General features: G+C 53.9%; 1 protein-coding gene across 14 annotated transcripts in view; it reads left to right on the forward strand.

Annotated features, from left to right (window-relative positions):
- The window catches only part of PCBP3 (poly(rC) binding protein 3), a 229,948-nt gene that overhangs the window by 178,151 nt on the left and 31,293 nt on the right, over positions 1 to 20,504 (forward strand). The gene's annotated exons all lie outside the window — the stretch shown is intronic.

The raw sequence follows: 20,504 nt of genomic DNA on the forward strand, positions 1-20,504 counted from the left end.
GAAGGTTTGCTGTTGTTTGTGTGGTGGGCTGACCGCCGGCATGCTTAGACAGTTATGCGCTCTTGTTTGGATTGGGGGGACAGATGTTTCCAGAGATGCTTTCCCAGAAACCAGGTTGTATGGTATTTGATTTGAGTGTGTTCTCCTGGAGAAAATGATTTTGCTTTTCAGAAATAAAATATTTAAAATTTGCATCTTAACTGGCTTTCCAGGAAACATGAGTCTATAGCCAAGTCCACTGAAGTGAATGTGGACACTTTCAGTGGTAAATTCTTCCATGGTGAGATGTAAAACAATAGCTGCACCCTTGGTAACGAAATAAGACTTTCTCTCCTTGCAGAAATGTGAGGCGGCCAGGGTGATACCCAGTCCCTTTCAGCTGCAGCCCTTCAGTGAGTCTCTTGAACTCTTTCTAAAGGGTTCTTATCCATTTGTGATCTTGAAGAAAAGAAATTTTTTACAGAGCAGGAAATTTCATCTTCTTTGTGTGTGTTACTGATTCTAACACTTCCTTTGAGCCTGGGAGAGTGCCCAGAATTTCTGTGCAGTTTCAACACTGTCTGCTTTTCCTGTCCCACCCAACCTACCTCCCAGCACCTGGGAACGGGGCTGGGTCATCATGTGGGGAGCAAGTTCATGTGTGTTCATGTTAATGAGAGTGTAAGCTGCACCCCATAATTGGCTCTAGGGGAAATGAGACCCGGGGGTAACACCTGCAGTGGGGCCGGTGTTAGGGGCGTTGGCTGTCCCTTGTTTACCAGCGGAAGAGAAGATTGTTTCTGCAGAAATCACACAATCTCAGAGGGAGCTCCCCTAAGCCAAGGACCCATCTCTGTCCACGGCGCCCCTCGTGTGTTCCTGACGGCCAGCGCCTCACCCTCGTCCTTCACTCTGGCCTGGGCTGGTCTCCGATGATCACTCATTGCTTTTAGTCTGGCCTCATCAGGGACTGAAAGGGCCCCTTAAGGAGTCGGGTCACCTTCTGCATGTACCTTGGGCCACCCATCTGTGTCCTGGTCTTGGGGAGGCCCCCGCTCAATTGGAGGGGGTGCAGAAATGCAGAGCCTTGAAGGCGTGTGCTAGCCTGGCAGCCTTGGGAAGGTAGGGGGCCCCGCATGCCCAGGGTGGAGCCTTTGAAGAGCCATCTTCACTCTGGCAAGGGGGCTTCAGAAGTCAGGGTCTGAGGACGGGCAGGGGCAAAGCTGGTGTGCCAGGTGGTCCCGCAGTGAGGACCGGCTCCTTCAGAGCATGACTGCACTATTGTAATGGATGGTGCCCGCCAGTGCTTTTCCGGGATGTTCCTGGACCCTGGACACCCCCCGAGAACCTGGAAAGGCAGAGTCTCATCTCTCCCCGCCCCACCACCTGAGTGAGGAACACCAGCCTGTGTCTGTGATCCACGGAGCCTTTCAGGGGACATTGGTGCCCACGTGAGTATGAGAGCCGAGGGTGCTGAGGGGCAGACTTGGCATTGCTGGCAGCCACGGCCAGGTGGGTCACAGCCGAGCCAATGCGCTTGTGAGCCCAGTCGAGGACCCTGCAGGTCAGATGCGGAGCCCAGCCGCAGGAACCTCCCCGCGTGTGTCCGGTTCCCCAAGTGTGTCCTGCTCCCCGTGTGTGTCCTGCTCCTGCATGTGTCCTGCTCCTGAATGTGTCCTGCTCCCCGTGTGTGTCCTGCTCCTACGTGCGTCCTGCTCCCTGTGTGTGTCCTGCTCCCGAGTGTGTCTTGCTCCCCGTGTGTGTCCTGCTCCTACGTGTGTCCTGCTCCCGTGTGTGTCCTGCTCCTGCGTGTGTCCTGCTCCTGCGTGTGTCCTGCTCCCCTCGTGTGTCCTGCTCCTGAGTGTGTCATGTTCCCTGCGTGTGTCATGTTCCCGAGTGTGTCATGTTCCCCGTGTGTGTCCTGCTCCCGTGTGTGTCCTGCTCCCTGTGTGTGTTCCTGCTCCCTGTGTGTGTCCTGCTCCCAAGTGTGTCCTGCTCCCCATGTGTGTCCTGCTCCTGCATGTGTCCTGCTCCCGAGTGTGTCTTGCTCCTGCGTGTGTCCTGCTCCCACGTATGTCCTGCTCCTGCGTGTGTCCTGCTCCCCGTGTATGTCCTGCTCCTGAGTGTGTCATGTTCCCCACGTGTGTCATGTTCCCGAGTGTGTCATGTTCCCCGCGTGTGTCCTGCTCCCGTGTGTGTCCTGCTCCCTGTGTGTGTTCCACTCCCTGCATGTGTCCTGCTCCTGAGTGTGTCATGTTCCCCATGTGTGTCATGTTCCCGAGTGTGTCATGTTCCCCGCGTGTGTCCTGCTCCTGTGTGTGTCCTGCTCCCTGTGTGTGTTCCACTCCCTGTGTGTGTCCTGCTCCTGAGTGTGTCATGTTTCCCAAGTGTGTCATGCTCCCAAGTGTGTCATGTTCCCCATGTGTGTCCTGCTCCTGCGTGTGTCCTGCTTCCTGTGTGTGTTCCACTCCCTGCGTGTGTCCTGTGTGTCCTGCTCCCGTGTTTGTCCTGCTCCCGTGTGTGTCCTGCTCCCTGTTTGTGTCCCGCTCCCTGAGTGTGTCCTGTGTGTCCTGGTCCGGCATGCGTCCTACTCCCATGTGTGTCCTGCTCCCTGTGTGTATCCTGCTCCTGAGTGTGTCCCGCTCCCCATGTGTGTCCCACTCCCGAGTGTGTCTGGCTCCCCGCATGCGTCCTGCTCCCCGAGTGTGTCCTGCTCCCCGTGTGTGTCCTGCTCCCAAGTGTGTCCTGCTCCCCATGTGTGTCCTGCTCCCCGAGTGTGTCCTGCTCCCGAGTGCGTCCTGCTCCCCGAGTGTGTCCTTCTCCCTGAATGTGTCCTGCTCCCAAGTATGTCCTGCTCCCTGTGTGTGTCCTGCTCCCGAGTGTGTCCTTCTCCCGAGTGTGTCCTTCTCCCGAGTGTGTCCTGCTCCTGCGTGTGTTCTGTTCATGTGTGTGTCCTGCTCCCGAGTGTGTTCTGTTCATGTGTGTGTCCTGCTCCCTGCATGTGTCCTGCTCCCACATGTGTCCTGCTCCCCGTGTTTGTCCTGCTCCCCGTGTGTGTCCTGCTCCCTGCATGTGTCCTGCTCCTCGTGTGTGTCCCGCTCCCTGCATGTATTCTGTTCATGTGTGTGTCCTGCTCCCGCGTGTGTCCTGTTCCTTGTATGCATCCTGCTCCCCGAGTGTGTCTTGTTCCCCGAGTGTGTCCTGCTCCCCGCGTGTGTCCTGCTCCCGAGTGTGTCCTGCTCCTGAGTGTGTCCTGCTCCCCGAGTGTGTCCTGCTCCCGAGTGTGTCCTGCTCCCCGCGTGTGTCCTGCTCCCGAGTGTGTCCTGCTCCCCACGTGTGTCATGTTCCCGAGTGTGTCCTGCTCCCGCGTGTGTCCTGCTCCCTGTGCATCCTGCTCCCCAAGTGTGTCCTGCTCCCTGTGTGCATCCTGCTCCCCAAGTGTGTCTTGTTCCCCGAGTGTGTCCTGCTCCTGAGTGTGTCCTGCTTCCCGAGTGTGTCCTGCTCCCGCGTGTGTCCTGTTCCCGAGTGTGACCTGGCAGCACGGTCCCTCTCACCCTGGGGTGACATGGGATCTGCCCTTCCTGCATAGAGACCCCGCTCCCACAGTGTAGAGCCAGAGGAGACCCTGTGGAGGGTGGCCGGCCTGCCACCCAGGCTGAGCCCAGGCTGCAGAGGGTGACCCTGGGAACCTGATCAGGAGCCAGGGCCACGGGGACCAGGGGGAGGGCTGAGGCTGGGCTCGCTCCCCTCACCCCGAGGTGCGGGCTGGGGGTATTGTTCAGAATGACCCAGAAGAAGGCAGGAGAGGAAAGGGAAAGAAGCCTGTGTGGAAGCGCACCACCCGGCGGAGCGCAGACCTGTGACGGGAGTGGAGGGGCAGGCAGGCCTGGGGGAGATAGGCCTGTAGGAACGGTGATGTTTCGGTCAGCAGGAGCAGACACACTGCTCAGTAACAGGCATGGGTCCACCAGGCATCCAGACCAAACGCTGATGTCTGCACCGAGGCAGTGGGCTGAGGGGTGCAGAGACGTGTTACGGCTCGGAAGGGTCTTGTCCAGGGATGGCCCCTGTGGGCATGCGGCCTAGAAGGCGCTGAGGGGCTCAGCCTGCAAGCCTGGCGGCCAGGCTGTAGCCCCCGCTCAGAAACAGCCCAGGGCCATTTCCATGAGCTTGTGGGTGTCACGGACCAGGGTGGCACACGCCAAGCAACGTCCCAGGAGCAGGTGGGTCAGGAGGGCAGCCTGGCAGGGTCACGTCCCTATGCGGACAAACACGGTCCTCACCCCAAGCAGGAGGCCACTGCCCAGGGACGGCAGGGTCGACCTCCTGTGGCCACGTTCGTGGCCTGGAGGCCCGTTCAGCAGGAGGAACCACAGAGCACTGACCTGCCTAGTCAGCGCTCAGACCCCTGCAGGGTCTTTGGGGACGGGGCGCCCCCACAGTGCTCGCTTGGTGCTGGGGCTGAGCCCTGAGGCAGAGCTGTTCCTTGTCTGGGTTGGTGGTGGTGGTTTAGTCACTAAGTCATGTCCGACACTTGTGACCCCCTGGACTGTAGCCTGCCAGGCTCCTCTGTCCATGGGATTTTCCAGGCAAGAATACTGGAGTGGGTTTCCATTTCTCTGGGGCTGGCGGGTCTGAAATCCAGCTGTGATTCAAGGCTTGTGTGTTTTATAGCCTTTAAACTATCCTGCTTTTAACCTCAAGCCAGGAAGGCACGTGCTGTCTGAGAGATGTATGCAGAAGGTCCTGTATGTCCCTGGGGACTGCTCAGGATACGCACACAGCGACCCCCGGGGAGGGGCTCAGTGCTGCTCTGAGGCAGGGCTTTCCCAGCCCCCAGTCCTATGTCCCCACGCGAGGGGCCGCCCGCAGCCACCCTGCCACGCTCGCACCTCAGCAGGGGTAGTGCCCTGCCCTGCGGTCGGACTTTTGATTCCGTTCTTTGTACTTGGTTTTAAAAGTTACAATCGGGTTCTGGTGACTGAAAAACATGTATCTTCCACATTTTGAGGTTTAAACACCACACAGCCTCCGAGGCAGCATCCTGGGGCCCATGGGCGATGCCATGGGGTCGGGGACTCTCTGCCTGAGCCCGGCTGGTGGGGAGGGAGGGGGCCAGGCCCTGTCCCCTGGCCGTGTCCATGGGGCTGCCTCCAGAAGCCTGGCCAGCTAACTACCTGGGCCCACAGCATCGCCCCGTCCTCATCCCCTGCCCGTCCCCTGAGTGCAGCCCCCAACACACGGACCCGGCCTGGAGCTGAGGAAATGGGTGAGTGGTGCCAGAACCAGAGGGCCACGTCCTGTCAGCACCCAGGTGGATGGGGGTAGGGTCTGCTGGGCAGCACCATGGGGCCCTCCCTCCCTGCTGTTCAGCCTCAGGTCCTGCTGCTCAGGGGCCTTGTCTCCCGAAGCTTGTTTGACCCACTTCCTCCCAGCAGAGCGGAGCCCAACGTGGACCCTGTGCCGGGGGCTCTATGGGGTTGCCCGCACATGTGTGGGCTTGGCTTTACAGATCTGCGTTTGTGTTTGGGAGGCAGGAACAGAGCCCCCCGCTCCCAGCGCATGCACCTGCCATTGCGTCCCCCGCTCAGCTTAGAGAACAAGCTGGCCGTTGCAGGGAAAGGACCATGCGGGCTGTGCAGAGATGCAGGATTAATGGGCATCCAAGGATTAAAGTCAGGGGATTAATCCCAGCCGGAGCATCAGTGTTGGGGGCAGGGACTCACAGTTGGCGATTCTGCCCATGCACGGCTCTCATCTGGAGCCTGGGTGACCCTGGGTCTTTTTAGGAAACAGAAGCCACCTTTCGATTGGGGGACCCCAGTTAGCACTTTAGCCTCCCTCACCCAGGAGAGGGCCCAGCTCCCAGGGCAGGGGGTGGGTGGGGGCTGAGTCCTCACATTTCTGGTCCCTCTCTTCTCCGGGGACCCCCTCTTATCAGCAGGGCCTGCAGGCTCCCTGCTCTGAGGAAGCAAGGTTTGCTCCCCTCTTCCCCTCCTGCTCCCCAGGGTCCTGACAGGATCCTGGGTGGGGCAATCCTGCAGCCCAGGGAGGCCGACCTCCTCGTGTGACTAGGGGGAGGCAGGACCCCCAGGACATGCCCCCCCCCCTTCTTGGAGCCTGGAGAGGAGACAGGGTTCTGGGGATGCTTTCTGGGCAAGTCATGGGCTGGTCAGCCCACCTTCTGCCCAGAGAGCAGCCCTGGGGAGGGGCCAAGGGCTCTCTTTGAGCCCCTGGTTCCTAAGTGGAGGAGGCTGTTCCTCTCAGGAATGAGGCCATGCCTTGGTCTCACCTTGTGATGTCAACCAGCCTGCCCTGCACCCGGCCTTTTCCTTCATAACTGTTGGATTTCATTCTCCTTAAAAATCTCAAGAGCTCAGCTGACCTTGGCCTCCTTTGCTTTTCACACTAACAGAGCTGCATCCTTTCTTTTGTTACGTTTATCTAAAATTATTCCCCGGTTCCCACATTTTTATTGATATAAATGACCATCGGTGTCCCTGTGTTGTAATGAAAGCTGGAATTAAGAGCTCTGTGCCCCAGGGCACAAGCTCAAGACCAGGGCTTTCCTTGTTTGGGTGGATGCCCCCAACATCCTGAGGATGTGTCCTGTCCCCGTGCTGCCGGTGTCTCCCAGCACCTGCCTGGGGGCTGAGTCCCAGTTCTTCACTGCACAGCTCATCCTGGCACCCGGCCCCCAACCCCGCCCTCCTAGCTGGTCTGTGAAATGGAGGGAGGGGCTCCTCCCGGTGGGGCTGCGAAAAGACTGTGCCTGGCACACGGTAAACGCTGTATCAACTTTAGGTATTGCTGGTTAGTGTTCGTTTGATTGTTTGATGTGTTGATCCTGTGACCCAGCTCCCCACAGTGAGTCCCCACAGTGAGTCCCCACAGTGAGTCCCCGTCTGTCCCAGGAGAGGACCTTGCCGAGGTGCAGCATCGTGATTGGTAGTCGTCCAGTGTTGCAACCGGTTTGCTCTTCTTTGACTCAGAGTGTCTAGCTGAGCAGAGGCTGGAACTGCTGGCTCACAGCGCACATGTGGCCAGCCCATGGCAGGACTGGCTCCCCGGCCAGGGCCCGGCGGCCTGGGTGACCATGGCTGTGCACCCCTCTGAGGCTCCAGGGGCTCCACCTTGGCTGCCCCTCTAGGTGCTGTGCTCTGTGCCCCACTCTTTGTGAGGTCCTGGGTGGACACCCACACACACACGTGCAGGGACCTGTTGCTGGATGGTGGGGTCGATAAGCATGGCTCTGTCCCCTTCCCCCCAGGCCCTGTCCAGTCCTCTCCCGTCGACTTCCATCTGATGCGCTGAGCCAGGTCACAGGACATCAGAAAACTCAAGCTGAGGGTGGACCCAGGGCTGAGGAGCACCAAGTCCAGCAGGCACACGGCCTGGGCTTTGCATGCTCCTGCCCTTGTCGGCCACTTCTCCCAGCTCAGCCTGCCCACCCTTGGCTCCGGGGTCTCAGACAGCCCTGTCCAGGGCATGGATAGGAGGGAGGCTGCCCGGGCCCCCCAGGCCCCCCAGTGCAGAATAAACATGGGAACCTGCCCCAGCTTCTCAACCCTCACATCTCCTGGCCCAGAGCCCACGACAACCCTCCTGCTCATCGTCCCAGAAGAGATCCTTTCTGCTCTCTGACCGACTAGAACGGATGGCCGAGGGGCGGGATGGGGACCGAACATGGACTCAGCCTTTGGGACAGCCAGCTGTCCAGCCTGCAGGCCATTTCTCCCTAGACTGACCCCTCGAGGGCGGTGGCTGCCCCCTGATTCTGCATCCCCACTGCAGGCCCCAGCTGGACACTGAGCGTTAGACTGAAGACCCTGCCGTGGTCAGCTTCCAGCTGTGGCCAGAGGGTCGGGGGGCAGGTAAAGTGTGGGGACAGACCAAGCACCTACTGTGTGCAGTGCCAGGCACACGAGACGTTGGGCTCCTGGAGCCACGGCCTCAGGAGAGTCAAGTCCACATGCAGGCCTCACCACAAGACCAGAGGCAGGGCCCAGGGAGTCTGCTGTCCCCGCGGCAAAGATGTTACTGACCTAGATACAGCGTCTGACGTGATTGGAACGTGTGTGAGCCATGCGACCTGATGTAGGTGACACCCTGGACCCTCGGCACTTCCCCAGATGTGGGACGAGAGTGTGGGCATTGTGGGTGAGGTCCACACCTTCCTGGAAGAGGAGAGACCCTGCTCCATGGCCTCTAGAGCAGGGACAGTAGAGAGCATGCGGCCCAGCCCGATGCCTTTGTCTCTCTGGACACTTGAGTGATGAGCTGGCAGACTGTGCAGTCAGGTTGTGTTGGCCTGAACATCTTCCTAACATTAACTGAGACCAGAAAGAACATTTTTCTGCAGAAACCTCCTTCCTCCGCAGCCTCAAGGATGAGCTCTGCACTGTGAGCCTCCAGAGACAGAGAGCAGCCAAGAAGCTCTGTGGGTCTGTGCTGTCCTGGCCTCAAGCAGCTTGACGGGGCAGTGAGCTGTTAAACAGGATAAATCAGGTCTGTGCCCACCGCCCCCAGGTCCCTCCATGGTCTCCCCAGTACAGCTGAGGCCCTGGGCCCAGCCCGAGACAGAGCACAGCTCACTGGACTGGCAGAGCCACCGAGCGCTCACAGCAGCCATGCAGGCCTCAGCTGGCGCCTGGCAGGCAGGACTCTGGCAGCTCCGTCTCTGGGTGGGAATTCCCCTACTGGGGACTGTGGGCTGCCGTGAACGGCCTCTGCTTTAACATCCAAATCTCTGACCCTCCACCCCCAGAGCATGCCTCAGGACTTGGAAGTCACCCCCCACTTTCTGACTCGACCTCTTCCCCTCATATCTGAAATGGATGCCCTCATCAGTTTATGTCTGACGAGCGTCAGTAGTGCCCCAGTCTAGTGGTTTGAAGCCTGAACTCTGGACCAGTTCATGGCCACCCAGTTTCGTGGGGCTCATACGTGAGACAGGGCCGGACTGGCCCCGTGTTAGGAAGGGGCTTGGAACCAGTGGAAGCCTGAGGATGGGGTGCACTGGCTGCTGCTTCTGCTGTCGCTGCTACACATGGCCTGAGGATGGCGTTACAGTGCTAGGATTCTTTTGCTTCAAATATTCTCCTAAAAAAGAAGAACTGGAAAATTTGTTTCTTCAGAATTTCACTATATAGTTCTGGTTATAAACAGATTTTGCCCATTGAGTCAACATAAAAGATCTGAAGAGGTTTGGGTTCTGGAGTGCTGGAGTAAGAAACAACTATCAATACCAACTCACATCAGAGTTAGTGGTGAAAGACTTGTGCTTCCCCTAAAATCACCAAGACAGGATGTCTGCTCTCACCACGCCTGTGAACAGAGGACACAAGTTCTAGCCCATTCAACGTGATGAGAAAAGCAAAGGCATACAGATCGGAAAGGAAGAAACAAACCAGTCCCTGTTCGTAAGTAACACTGTTGTCTACCTTGTAAATTCCATTATGCTACCAAAAACACTCCGGAAACTAATGGTAATGAGCAAGTTCACTTGTTAACAATGCAGGACCTATATACAGAAGTCAGTTCTATTCTATACACCACCAGTGAACAATCAGAAACCAGAGTTCAAGATGCACCATTTACAAGAACTCCAAAAAGTCAGATACTTGCTATATGTCTTAAAAAATACACACAGGATTTATATGCCGAAAACTAGAAAATACTGACGAGAGGAATCAAAGACCTGAGGCAGAGCCCTCCGTGTTCACAGCAGGGATTCTCAACGTTGTGGCGCTCGGGCCTCCCAGGGGGTCTGAGGGTGTAGCGCCTCTCCCGTCAGATACCCAGCGGGAACGTGTGTAAATGCACGAAAGACGATTTTTAAATGTATGTGAAAACACAGAGGAACTCGTGGAACCAAGAAAGTTTTGAAAAAGATTGAAATTGGAGTAATTTTAAGTCGCCATAATGCTACAGTTATCCAGACATGGTGGTGCTGCTGGGTAGGTCAGCATTTACATAAACAGGATATGGCCTGGAATATACCACACACATGTGGACAACTGATTTTGACAAAGATAATAAAACAGTTTATTACAGAAAGGACGGTCTTTTCAAAAAGTGGTAGAAGCAAATGGATGATGCATAAAACAAAGAAAAAAAAACCTTGGCAAACTTCACATCTTACATAAAATTAACTCAAAATGGATCAAATTGTTAAATGTAAAATCTAAAACTATAACCTATTTAGGAGAAAATATAAGAGAAAAGCACTCATTCATAAAATATAAAAGTGTTAAAAGTCATAAAAGATAAAATTGAGAACTTGTGCTTCATCACAGTTAGAAGTATTTGCTGCCTGGAAGATCCTGTTAAAATATGAAAAGGCAAAGCAAAGCCTCAGAGACGATCGTCGTCAATCACGTCTGGTGAAGGGCAGTGTCCTTGGCTGTCGGAGCAGCTCTTTTAGCCTCCAGAGAAGGAAAACAGGACAGTGCAGTTGGAGGATGGACAGCAGACCAGCGCACACTTCTGCCAGCGGGATGAAGAGGTGAGAGGCATGCTCCTGGGCGGGTCTCTAGGAGAAAACAGAGTCAGCCACAAGGAGACATCACCACCGTCTCTACAGATGGCTGAAGTGACATGCTGACACCCCCAAGTGCTGGCACAATCGCCCAGAACCAGATCTGTCTCACGCTCTGGGCAGGCGGGGTTGGGGTGGGAAACAGTCCAGCTACTCGGGCAAATGGTTTGCCCGTTTCCTAAAAAGTGAAAAGTGAAGTGAAAGTCGCTCAGTCGTGTCCGACTCTTTGCGACCCCATGGACTATACAGTCCATGGAATTCTCCAGGCCAAAGTTAAATGTACACTTAATGTACCATTCAGTAATCACAGCCCTGGGTGTTTATCACAGAAAAATGCAACCTTGTGTTCATATAACAACAAGTATGTGCTGCTTTGTTTGTAATCCACCTAAGCTGGAGTCCACCCGGATGTCCTTCCTGGGGGAGCTGGACACACAGTCGTGTGCAGTGTGCAGTGGGTGCCGCCCAGTCACCACGACCGATGGGCCTGCGTTACCTGAAGCAGCATCATTATGCTGAGTGCCTTTGTCTGGTTGGATTCCCATGAAGTTCTTGAGATGGTAAAGTTGTAGCAATGTAGAGCAGACTGGGCTTTCCCAGGGCTGGGACTGAGGAGAGTAAGTGGTTGCAAACTGCCCGCCGGACTGTCCACGTGACCCTGCTCATGTGGGCAGTTAGGGAAATCTGTATGTGTGACAAGACTTCAGAGAGCCACACACCAACAAAGGTGTGTAGGAGCCCATGCTGTTTAGTTACTAATGTCTGATCAATGTCCATTACTGGTTTTGATAAAGTACTGCAGTTACATCAGACAGAAGCTGGGTGAATGGGCCATGGAAGCTCTGTATTATTTTTGCAGCTACTCATGTATCTAAAATTATTTCAGAAGTATGCTACACACACGTGTAATACATATACACAGACATGAGAGTCGACAGTTATTACACCTAAACATAAAAAGTAAATTCTGGGAACAGATCAATTAAAAGTAAGAAATGGTCAGAGTGGAGAGAAAAGCACAAGCAATCTATGTGCAGCCAGCAAGACACCAACATGGGATATATAAAGCTCCTGGCAGGTTGGCTGAAAGATATGTCATGTGAACACTGATCAAGACCAGCCTGTGGTGGCTGCACGAATGTGAGATGAAACAGGCTTCCGGACGAGGTGGCACCAGGGTTAGAGGGACGTTGCATGAGTATGAAACGGTGAGTTCTCTAGGAAGACACGTCCGGCCCAAATGTACGTACACTGCTCGACGGAGCCTCAAAACACAGACCAAAACCTGGGAGGACAAGCGGGGGCACAGTCACAGTTGTAGTTGGAGATCCAGGTCCCCTCTCAGAGACTGACAGGGCAAGTGGCCTTGCAGGACAGTATACCTGGCCACCAAGGGACACGGCTCGTGGGCACACAAGGTGTTCCCAAGGTAGACTGTGCTATGTATGAAAATAAAAGCCCAACAAATTTAAAACAGTTGAAATCACAAGAAATGTATGTTCTGACTAGACTGCAATTGAACTAGAAATCAATAACCAAAGGTAAAAAATTTCCAAAATACTTGAAAATCAAAGCACACCACTGTAAATGATGTGCTGGTCAAAGAGGAGGTAGCAGAAGAATGTAGGAAATACTTGGGAGATAATGTATACAATACACGCACATCTCTAAATTCTTAGGAATCAAGGGAGTCAGCGCCTCGAGAAACCTAAGCATGAAATGCTAACATGGGAAACGTTTGCGGACAGTTATCCAAGCTTTTACCTTAAGACACTAAGGAAAGAAGAGGCAAGCAGGAGGGAGGAAATGATAAAAGCCAAGACCAGAAACCCATGAAACTGAGAACAAACTCGGCTTTCCTCATTGGAGCCACTCAGAGGAAGGGAGAATGTGGAGGGGGGCGGTTCTCCCCTTGGGCCAGGGACCTGGGGCGGCTCTGCTTCCTGAACTTTTGTGCAGCCTTCTGTTGGTTCCTTCAGGAGTGCTTCCTCTGCCCTCTTCTGGGAACCCGGGGCTTGCAAACCAACCGGAGCCTGGGAGGGAGGAAGGAACAGGTCCCCCTCTGGCTGTGTAGGCAGAGTCCCCTGTCCTGTCCTGACTCTGCCTTGGAGGCAGGGCCTTGTCCTGCCCTCCCTACCTGTGTCCCCAGGAAGCTCCCACCCATTACCCAACAGACCCCTGGCGAGCAAGTGAATGAATGAGGAAGCAGACAGGAGGGAAGGAAACACCATCCTGGACGCCCACACGCACCAGTTCAGAGTTCAGAAATCGCGAAGTTCTGTTCCAGAACGTCCTGTGAGGCCTAGAAATGGGCTGGACTCAGCATCCACCATCTGCATTATCTGCCTTTGAGTGAGCACTGTGTGGGCTCCTGCTCATGGCAGCCTGGAGTGGAGCTGGGAACGGGGGGTTCCATGTTGAATGGCAGAGAGAAGCGTGTCCTCTGCCAGCAGGCCAGGGCTGTGGGGGCCGAGGCACGGGAGGCAGGTGCTGGCAGTCAGGGGTGCAGGTGAGGGCTTGTAGGGAGCACCCTTGGGGGAAAGCCCTGGCCGGGCTGACTGAAGTCAGCCTGTCGCAGGAAGGGAGACCCTGAGGCTAGGGAAGGATAGCGGAGCAGGGACCAAGGCAGGCCATGATCTGCTCATTTCTCTAATTTTATCATTTCAACCACGTTGAGTCAGTGAAATCACACAGTGTGTGACCTTGGGGACTGGCATTTTTCACACAGCATAATTTTCCCAGCCCCCCGCCCCCGGTTGCTGAGCGCATGGGGCAGTTGGTGCCGCCTCCTGGAGGAGCAGGTTCTGTGTGCGGTCTCGGTCTGCTGCAGGGATGCCCTGTGACTGTCGCACCAACCTCTGGATTAGGTGCTGGGTCCTGCTTTGGGGAATTACTAATACCATGAACTCACATTCAGCCTCTTGTGAGGACACTGGTCTTCCCTGCTTTGTACTAAATCCCAGCTCGAATGGTGGATGCATGTTCACCTGTTCCAGGTGACCAGGCCACTCCCCGCAGCACCTGCGTGGCCTGCCGGTGGCCCCACATCCTCACCGGCGGGGCTGGTGTGGCCACTGCTGTTTATTTAGCCACGGTGATGGGTGCATGGTGGTTCCTCCTGGGCAGTAATTTGCATCTCCCTGGTGGTTAATGACACAAACATCTTTTCACATGCTTGTTTGCCACCTATGATCCTCTTTGGTGAAATGTCCGTGTCTTTTGCCCATTTTCTAATTGGACTGCTTGTTTTCCACGGTTGAGTCTGATCCCCGCATATGCTTTAAACTAGTTTTGTGTCAGACATGCAGCTTGCAAATATTCTCTCCCTGTCTGTGGCTTGTCTCTTTATCCTCCTAACATATTCTTTGGCAAACAAAGGTCTTTAGTTTTGACACATCTCGTTTATCAGGCTTCCCTTTCGTATATCATGCTGTTAGTGTCAAGTCTAAGAATTCTGCCTTACCCTGGACCCCAAGGGTTTTTTCTTTTTTTCTAAAAGTTTTATAGCTTTATATTTTTCATTTAAATCTATTTTCTATTTTGAGTTGATTTTTATGCAAGGGATGACTCCTAGGTCAGAGTCCGTTTTTGCCTCCAGTGTTCGGTTGCTCCAGCCCTGCATGTTGAAGAGCTGTCTTTCCTCCATTGAACTGCATTCACATCTTCGTTAGACATCAGCCAGGCACATCCGTGTGGGCCTGTTTCTGGATTCTGTGTTCTGTCCCTGCTCCGTTGATTCCCTCTGCCAATACCACAGCCTTGATCGTGACAGCTGTTGAGGAAACCGACTCCTCCTACTTTATTTTCCTTTGTCAGAATTGTTTTAACTATTCTACCTCCTTTGCCTTTCCATATAAATTTTACGGTGGCTTGTCTGTATCTATGAAATTCTTGCTGGAGTTTTAATAGGAATTATGTTAAACTCGTATGTCAGCTCAGAGAGAACTGATATCTTTACTGTGATGAGTCTTGTGATCTGTAAACACATTCTGTCTCTCCATGTACTTAGATCTTTAATTTCTTTCATTAGCATTTTGTAGTTCTTAGCATATAAATCCTACACATGTTTTGCTAGATTAACACCTAAGTGCCGTCTTTTGTACTGATTTTTGTGCCAGGCTCATGCTTGCTTCATCAAGTGGATTGGGAAATCTTTCTCTTCTCTTCTGTTTTCTGAAGTAGATTTTGTAGAACTGGGATTAACTCTTGAAACCGTTGGTAAAATCTCCAGTGAAATGCTTTGAATTTGGAGATTTCTTTAAGGAGACTTTCAAGATTATGAAGCCAGTTACCTCAACTGCTAGGTAGGGCTATTCCGAGTATTTCTTGTTAGGCGAGTTGTGCCAGTCTGCCTTTCTCAAAGAGTGAGCCAGTTAATCTGAGTCAGTTTGTTCACGTGGCCTTGTTCCTAGCGCTTTTTTAGCCCTTTGATGTATGCGGGGTTCTTGGCTATAGCTTCTGTTTCACTCCTTATAATGGTGTTTCGTCTTGTTTTCTTTTTTTCTCAGTCATCCTAGAAGTCTGTCAATTTTATTAACCTTTTAAAATAATCAGCTCTTTATTTTATTGATTTTCTTTAGTTTTCCTGTTTCCAATTTTAATTATTTCTGCATTATTTCCTTCCTTCTGTTTACTTGGATTTATTTTGTTCTTATTCTAGATTCTTAAAATGAGGGCTTAGATTATTGATTTAAGACTTTTTCTTTTTTCTGATATGTATTTTGTGCCATAAATTTCCCTCTAGGCACTGCTTTGTGTTTTACAAATTTTGGTATATTGTATTGTTTCAGGTATGTGTATTTTATTCAGGCATACGTGATACCAGCTTCCCTGATAGTTCAGACAGTAAAGAATCTGCCTATAACGCAGGAGACCCAGGTTCAATCCCTAGGTCAGGAAGATCCCCTGGAGAAGGGAACGGCTATCCACTCCAGTATTGCCTGGAGAATTCCATGGACAGAGGAGCCTGTGGCCTACAGTCCACAAGGTTGCAAAGAGGCAGACACAACTGAGTGACTAACACACACACACACACACACACACACACACACACACACACACGAGACACTCAGGTCGACACGTGTTTCTAATCCTTGAGACTGCCTCTTTGACCCAAGGATTACTTCAGTGGGCATTGTGTTAGTTTTCGTGTGCTCGGAGATTTTTCCGTTATTTCTGCGATTGATTTCTCGTTGGATTCCTTTGTGATCTGAGAACGTACCATATGATTTCGATTCTCTTAAATTTGCTGAGCTTTGTTTTATGGCCAGGGTGTGGTCTGCACTGCTGTGTGCTCTGTGTGTCCTGCTGCTCCCAGACGTGCTGTGAGGCTTGACTAGGTCCGGTTGATTGATGCTGTTTTAAGTTCTGTGTCCCTACTGATTTCCACCTAGCGGTTCTCTTAGTTGTTGAGATGGTGCTGAAATTTTCAGCTGTAACTGTGAATTTCTGCATTTTCCTTCTCAGTTCTATCTGTTTGTGCTTCACGTATTTTACTGTCCTAGTGTTTGACTCATAAGCTATTAGGATTGCTTGCTATGCTTCTTCATGGACGGACTCATCATTGTATAGTGCCTCTCTCCATCTTTGATAATTTTCATTGCTCTGAAGCCAGTTTTATCTGATACTAATATAGCCACTCCTGCTTTCCTTTGATTAGTGGTTGTATGACACATCTTTTCCCATGAGTTTATTTTCAGTCTGCTTGCATCTTTGTAACTGAAGTGAATGAATTTTTTATTGACAGCATATGACTGACTCATTTTTCTTAGTCCTCTCTGCCATTCTGTTTTCTTTATGGGTAAATTTAGACTAGTCGGACATGACTGAGTGACTTCACTTTCACTTTCACATTTAATATAATTATTGAGAGGTTAGAACTTAAGTTAGCTATTTTATTTTTTGTTTTCTCTTTGTTCTCCCTGTTTGTTTCTCCGTTTCCTTATCTCCTGCCTTTCTGTGGGTAACCCAACATTTTTAATGATTCCATTTTGATCTATTGATCGTGTTCTTGAGTGTCCCTTTGGCAGCTCTTCAGTGATTGCCTCGGTATTGCATTATATATGTATAACTAATAGGTTCTGCTCATGGAAGGAGGCATTGCCCCCTCTTCCTCACCCACCACCTACCACCCGACTCCCAGCTCACCGCCCCTGGTGATCTCTTTCACAAAGAAGAAGAGCAGGCCCTGGGTTCTGTGGCTAGTTGGTTCCTATTGCTGGCAGCCTCCCAAAATTCCTGGCAGATGGAAGGAAGGGAGAGTTGGGTAGGAATTAGGACCAGTGGCTCCTGAACACGGCTTTGCTCAAGAGGAGTCTGGAGAGCCATAACTGCAGCCTCTGGAGCCACCTGGGTTTCTTGAGTCAGGCCCCAAGGGGCGGCACACGCACCCTGCTCACTGCCGATGCCTCCTTGTTCTGTCACCACAGATGCTCTGTTAGCCTAGGTGCTGTCACTATAGGAGGCCAGGCGAGCCCTGGGCCAGCAGGGAGCCCTGGAATGCCGGTGGGGGGATCTCCTTTCCCAGCCGTGAACCTCATAGCTCCACCCCTTTCCTGGGATGGGACGGCCTGTGTAGCTGCTGCCTCCGGGGCATTCTGGGATTCCAATCAACAGTCCTTCTCAGCGCTTCCCCAGGAGTGCGCCCAGCCCCCAGTTGCTGCCTGGGGTCTCATGCTGACTGGGGACTGCCTCTCAGGGGGCCCCACACTGGGGGAGGGGATTTCCCTGCTCTCTGGGCCCAGCCCTCCTCCAGTTCCTCTGGCTCCTGTGTCACGATAAGGGTTTCCTGACAGGCCCTTCCTCCTGTTTACTCCTCTTTTTAGGTCAGCACAATGCCTGGAGCTTAGTCATGGCCAGGGAATATGTGTTGAATTAACAAAGTTATTAATTACCAGTTCCTACAAGGCAAATTTCAATCTGCATCTTGCATGTATGCATTCGTGGAGGAAAGAGCAGGGGCGAGAGCAGCTGGCACTGGTCCGGGGACTGGCCTTTGATGCATGTCCTCTGTCATACCCAGAGGTATGACACACTCCCAGCAGGGAGAGGCCTCAGTGGGGTGGGCCGTGTGGCTCCGCCAGGCGGGTGTCCCTGGAGGGGCCATCAGCAGGCTTTCTCGGGTTCCTTCCCATTGGGGGTGGCTGCTCAGTGACAGGATCATCCTCTGCGGTGACCAGCTGTGTGGCATCACGTGTAACTTCACCCTCCTGCTGGCCTCCTAAATGCAGCTTCAGGCGTTCACCCAGAGCCAACCACCCCCTGACGCTGACTTCTGAAATCCACCAGAGTTTTAAGTGAAATGTAAGTGAATGCATTTCACATGCGTGAACAGAACAGTACTGTGACGATGACCAAGTTCCAGTGTAGAATGGGCCTTACGTGCTTGCTTCCTGAATGTACCTCTCTGGCCTGCTTCCTCCTTGGACATGGAGCAGTTGGGGTGGGTGAATGCAGACTGGAAAGCTCCGCGGGGCAGCCGGGGCCAGCGGAGGGGAGAGAGGAGCGTACTGGTCAGCTGCCAGCCCCCGCCCCCCAGGGGTAGCAGCACAGACAGCCCCCGCTCCCTGTGTGTGTCCTGTGACGGGAGAGGAGTCCAGTCACACAAAAGCCTGGGGTCTGCTTGGAAACTGATGGGACTCTGCCCTCCGCCCTGACCCGCCCAGTCCTGAGTGAGGGGGTGTGCCGGGCTCAGCGGGCTCCTCAGCCTCAGGCGGCCTTTCTCTCAGGCAGACTCAGCAGCCTGGACCAGCCGTGGGCGAAAGTGGGACTGCATCTGCCCACCCAGGGTCCCCTCAGCCTCTCCCCCAGCCCCCAAACTCTGCTCTGGGAGACAGTCAGCGCTGGGGACCCCTCCCCCTCTGCTCCCCGGTCTGTCTCCCCCTGCAGTGGTAGTGCAGGACTTGGAAATGGCTGCTGGATACGCTCCTCGGCCCACACACCCAGCTGTGGCCCCGGCGTCCTCGAGGGAAGGGCACATGAGTGCGTGAGATGTCCTGTGGGCACGGGATCACAGTCCCAGGAAACCTGCCCTGTCCTTCTTCCCAGTTCTCCCAGCCTGGCATCAAGAAAGGCCAGGGGAACTCTCACAGGCGGATGGAGCACCTCAGCGACCTGGGTGCGGGGCCCACAGCAGGGCAGCCCGAGCCCTCCCTCAGACGCCACAGACGTGGAGTGTCCCTGCCCCATGCTGGGCGACCCCGACGGGGATGCTGGGGGCTGTGCTGGGCGCCACAGGCTTTCTGCACAGGAGAGGCCGGAGCAAACGTGAGATCTGGTTGTGGGGTGGGGGCATGCAGTGGATTCCCATCACCAGCCAGCCTTGTCCCTGGGGTCACCCTTTCCTTAACTCTGGCCTCAGGCTTTGCATCAGGGGGTAAGGTGACACATGTCCCCGAGCAGAGGAGCAAAGCAAAGTGGTCAAAGTGGATTTGTGTCTTCTGAGCACGGGGTGGGGGTCAATTTGGACAATTTCCTTACAGTTGGGACTGAGCCGAGGAGGTGCCCCAGCCACGCTGAGGGTCCACGTCCTGGGTTGGGAGGAGCCACATGGTTTGGAGACAGGGTCATGGAGACAGTGCTCGTCCAAGGCAGCACTGGGGTCTCCTTCACCCTGGCTGGTGGGGTGTGGGCTGTGCTGCCCCTGGAAGTGACCGGGCGCCCCTGGGTACTCACCCCATGACCACACGGCCAGAGCTCTTGTCACCGTCATATGATGTCAGGGTGACCTTCCCTGCTCAGCCCTAAACCCAGGAAGGACGACGGTTATACAACCCAGGCACAGGCACTGACATCGTCCCTGTGACTGCAGCCTGTGTTCGGGAAATCGAGTGTGTCCGGTGGAGACGTGGGGGGCAGGGAAGAGCAGCCAGGCTGCATTTCTGGAGGTGACACAGCAGCGCTGAGATGACACATGCTCTGGATGTTCTGGGGGCGTGCAGGGCGGCAGACAAGTGAGTCCGAGGCAGGAGCAGAGCCTCGGAGTGAGCCTAGGGACCAAGGGAGAGCACAGCCCAGCATGCCTGCCAGGGGCCTGCACAGCGCAGGGCAAAGAATGTGCTTGCAAAACACAGCTGCAGTTTTTCCAATTTGATGGAAATTCTAAGACCCCAGATCCAAGAAGTTCAGTGAGGCCCCAAGAACCCAAAACACAAAGCACATCATAATCAAAACCAGTGACGAAGAGAAGCGCCTTTAAATGTGCTCGAGAGGAGGGCTTTCCTGTCAAAGGACAAAGGGAGACTGCGACAGACCCTCCCCTCGGACAGTGTGCAGGTCGGGTGCAGGGAGCCCTGTCCACCTGGGATACGCGCCAGATGAGACAGGCTTCCGGAGATGGCGGCGTAATGCTGTCCAGATGCTCCAGAGCTGAGAACACATCCCCGGCAGACCTGCCCGACCAGATACACGGGGGGATTCTTACGGCAGAAGGAAAATGATGGCATGGCCACGCGGGTGAGCATGAGAGACACTTTTATTATTATCCAAATCCCTTTCAAAGGGAGTTGACTGCTTGCACTTAAAAACAAAGTGCTGTGGGATCTATAACAGACATGTGGCAGTAACAGCGCAGAGGCCGAAAGAGGCAGGCACCGTGCTGTGGGGCTATCCTGCGCCCGTCTGGCGGCGAGGCTGCAGCCCAGGGACTGAGTCAGGTCCAGCGTCTGTGCACAGGCCCTGAAGCCGCCCCCTGGATGAAAAGACCCAGAGTGGTGACTGGTAAGAGAACAAAGAGGTGGAATCATGACGGATGTGCCATTCGTCCAAAACAGGGCAGAGGAAAAGTGGGCCCAGGGAACAAAGGACAGACGGGGGGGTGACAGACTGAAGCCCCCACAGCAACAGTCACACAGACGGTCTCAACACCCCTGGTCAAAAGGCACATCATCAAAAAGGATAAAAATAAGGACCAACCATACGCTGCCCACAAGAAGCTCACTTTGAATATAAAGACAAATGAAAAATAAGAGATGGAAGAAGAGACTCC

This window comes from Bos indicus x Bos taurus, chromosome 1 (assembly GCF_003369695.1).
Source record: "Bos indicus x Bos taurus breed Angus x Brahman F1 hybrid chromosome 1, Bos_hybrid_MaternalHap_v2.0, whole genome shotgun sequence".
Lineage (NCBI taxonomy): Eukaryota > Metazoa > Chordata > Mammalia > Artiodactyla > Bovidae > Bos > Bos indicus x Bos taurus.